Source organism: Galeopterus variegatus, unplaced genomic scaffold (assembly GCF_000696425.1).
Source record: "Galeopterus variegatus unplaced genomic scaffold, G_variegatus-3.0.2 Scaffold10659, whole genome shotgun sequence".
Taxonomy (NCBI): domain Eukaryota; kingdom Metazoa; phylum Chordata; class Mammalia; order Dermoptera; family Cynocephalidae; genus Galeopterus; species Galeopterus variegatus.
The window spans coordinates 2,338-6,670 of NW_007736770.1; positions in this window are offsets into that span (position 1 = coordinate 2,338).

Below are 4,333 nucleotides of genomic sequence, written 5' to 3' on the forward strand. Positions count from 1 at the left end.
AGTTTCCATTAGGGGTTATTCATTGTGTTTTACACTTTGTGGGCTTTGACAAATGTATAATGACATGTATCCACCATTATAGAACCATACAGAATCGTTCCACTGTCCTAAAGATCCTCTGCGCTCTGGCAACTAATTTTTTTTTTTTTTACTTGCGCCATAGTTTTGCATTTTGCAGAATACCGTATAGTTGCAATCATGCACTATGACACCTTTCCAAATTGGCTGTTTTCACTTTGTAATATGCATCTGTGTTTCCTCCATGTCTTTTCATGACTTGACAGCTCATTTCTATTTAGCACTGAATAATATTCCATTGTATAGGTGTACCACAGATTATTTATCCATTTACTTACCGAAGGACATCTTGGCTGCTTCCCAGTTTTGGCAATTGTGAATAAAGCTGCTATAGACATTCATGTACATATTTTTGAGTGGACATACATTTTCAACTGCTTTGGATAAATACCAAGGAGCACAATTGCTGGATCATATGGTAAGAGTGTGTAGAGTTTCGTAAGAAACTTCCAAAGTGTTGTAGCATTTTGCATCCCCACTGGCTGTAGCATTTTGCATCCCCACTGGCAATGAATGAGAGTTTCTGTTGCCCCACATCCTCAAAAGCATTTGGTGTCATCAGTGCTTTGGATTTTGGCAATTTAAATAGGTATGTATTGGTATCAGGACATTGTTTTAATTTGTAGTTCCCTAATGACATGTGATGTTGAGCATCTTTTCATGTGCCTATATGCCGTCTATATATCTTATTTGTTTAGGTGCCTGTTCACATCTTTTGCTCATATTTTAATTTGGGTTGTTCATTTCTTATTGTTGAGTTTTAAGACCTTTTTCTATATTTTAGAAAACAGTCTTTTATCAGATGTCTTTTAAAAATATTTTCTCCCCTGAGAGTTGTTTTGTAGAGGCTTTAGGCTGTTCGATATATAGGATCATGTCATCTGAAAACAAGGACAGTTTGACTTCATCTTTCTCAATCTGGATGCCCTTTATTTCCTTCTCTTCTGTCATTGCTCTGGCTAGTACTTCCAACACTATGTTGAATAGGAGTGGTGAGAGTGGGCATCCTTGTCTAGTTCTTGTTCTTAAAGGAAAAGCTTTCAGCTATTAGAGTTGATAACTGATTTCAGCAAAGTTGCAGTATACAAAATCAACACACAAAAATCAGTAGCATTTGTATTCTCTAATAGTGAACATGCAGAAAGAGAAATCAAGAAAGCTTGCCCGTTTACAATACCCGCCAAAAAAATAAAATACTTAGGAATAGAGTTAACAAGGATGTGAAAAAACCTCTGTATTGAGAACTACAAACCACGGTTGAGAGAAATTAAAGAAGACACAAGAAGATGGAAAGATATCCCATGCTCTTGGATTGGAAGAATTAACATTGTGAAAATGTCCATACTACCCCAAATGATCTACAGATTCAATGCAATCCTCAATAAAATTCCAATGACATTATTCTGTGAAATAAAAAAAACTATCCAGATATTTATATGGAATAACAAAAGACCATGAATAGCCAAAGCAATTTTAAGAAAAAAAAATAATAAAGCTGGAGGCGTAACACTACCTGACTTTAAACTATACTACAAAGCTATAATAACCAAAGCAGCATGGTACTGGCATAAAAACAGACACACGGATCAATGGAATAGAATAGAGAATCCAGAAATCAACCCATATACCTACAACCATCTGATCTTTGACAAAGGCACCAAGTCTACACACTGGGGAAGAAAGTGCCTTTACAGTCAATTGTGCTGGGATAACTGGATATCCATATGCAGGAGAATGAAACTAGACCCATACCACTCACCGTGTACCAAAACAAACTCACAATGGATTAAAGAACTAAAATACATCCTGAAACAATAGATCTCCTAAAAAAAAACATAGGGGAAAGATTCCTGGAAGTAGGATTGTGTACAGGCTTCATGAATATGACCCCAAAAGCACAAGCAACCAAAGGAAAAATAAGCAAATGGGATTATATCAAACTAAAAAGTCTCTGCACAGCAAAAGAAACAATTAACAGAGTTAAAAGACAACCAACAGAGTGGGAGAAAATATTTGCAAAATATACATTTGACAAAGGATTAATATCCAGAACATGCACGGAACTCAAATAAGTTTATAGCAAAAAAAACCAAGTAAACCAATTTAAAAAATGGGCAAAGGGGCTGAATAAGCATTTCTCAGAGGAAGATATACAAATGGCCAACAGAAACATGAAAAAATGCTCGACATCACTCAGCATTCAGGAAATGCAAATCAAAACCCCTTTGAGATGCCATCTCATTCCAGCTAGGATGGCTAATATCAAAAAGCCCGAGAATGATAAATGCTAGCGAGGTTGCAGAGAAAAAGGAACCCACCTACACTGTTGGTGGGACTGCAAAATGGTGCAGCCTCTATGGAAAATGGTTTGGAGGTTCCTCAAACAATTACAGATAGATCTACCATATGACCCAGCTATTCCACTGCTGGGAATATACCCAGAGGAATGGAAATCATCATGCCGAAGGGACACCTGCACTCCAATGTTTATTGCAGCATATTTACAATAGCGAAGATTTGGGACCAGCCCAAATGTACATCATCAGATGAGTGGATACAGAAAGTGTGGTATGTATACAAAATGGAATTCTACTCTGGGTGGGAGTGGGGAGAGGGAGTGGGGAGGGAAGAATTGGTGAAGGGACATGAAAAGGTGGGAGTGGGGAGAGGGAGTGGGGAGGGAAGAATTGGTGAAGGGACATGAAAAGGTGGGAGTGGGGAGAGGGAGTGGGGAGGGAAGAATTGGTGAAGGGACATGAAAAGGTGGGAGTGGGGAGAGGGAGTGGGGAGGGAAGAATTGGTGAAGGGACATGAAAAGGTGGGAGTGGGGAGAGGGAGTGGGGAGGGAAGAATTGGTGAAGGGACATGAAAAGGTGGGAGTGGGGAGAGGGAGTGGGGAGGGAAGAATTGGTGAAGGGACATGAAAATCAACTACATTGTACTATTGATAAGATAAAAGAAAATGAAATGAAAAATAAATAAGAAAAAATAGATTTTCTCCCCCTATGTGGCTTGTCTTCTTCTTCTCTTGCTGGTACGTTTTGCAAAGCAGAAGTTCTAATTTAGTTAAGTTTGACTTATCAATTATTTCTTTCACTGATACCTGTCATGTTTTACAACACGTCTACAGGAAGTTAGATTCTTGCTCTGAAGAGCCACTCATCACTCAGATAAAGGGAGACTCCATGGCCCTACATGGTGTGCAGATGTGGACCCTGAGAACTTAGGACCTAAGAGAGGGCCNCCAAAAGAATGGGAGAAAATATTTGCAAAATATACATCTGACAAAGGATTAATATCCAGAACATGCAAGGAACTCAAACAAGTTTACAGCAAAAAAAACCAAGTAACACAATTTAAAAAATGGGAAAAGGGGCTGAATAAGCATTTCTCAAAGGAAGATATGCAAATGGCCAACAGAAACATGGAAAAATGCTCGACATCACTCAGCATTCAGGAAATGCAAATCAAAACCCCTTTGAGATGCCATCTCAATCCAGCTAGGCAGGCTAATATCAAAAAGCCCGAGAATGATAAATGCTAGCGAGGTTGCAGAGAAAAAGGAACCCACCTACACTCTTGATGGGACTGCAAAATGGTGCAGCCTCTATGGAAAATGGTTTGGAGGTTCCTCAAATAATTACAGATAAATCTACCATATGACCCAGCTATTCCACTGCTGGGAATATACCCAGAGGAATGGAAATCAACATTTCGAAGGGACAACTGAACTCCAATGTTTATTGCAGCATATTTACAATAGCGAAGATTTGGGACCTGCCCAAATGTACATCATCAGATGAGTGGATACAGAAAGTTTGGTATGTATACAAAATGGAATTCTACTCTGTTATAAAAAAGAATGAAATACCACCATTTGCAGCAACATAGATGGACTTAGAAAAATTTGTATTAAGTGAAATAAGTCAGACACAGAAAGAGAAATACCACAAGTTCTCACTTATTTGTGGGAACTAAAACTAAATAAATAAATACACAGACAAACGGAAAGGGCAGGGAAGAAGACACAACAATCCCAATTGAACTTGTTAAGACAAGTGAACAGATATGTTGATGGGTAGGACTGGGGAGAGGGAGTGGGGAGGGAAGAATTGGTGAAGGGACACGAAAATCAACTACATTGTACTATTGATAAGATAAAAGAAAATGAAATGAAAAATAAATACGAAAAATATATATTTTCTCCCCCTATGTGGCTTGTCTTCTTCTTCTCTTGCTGGTACGTTTTGCAAAG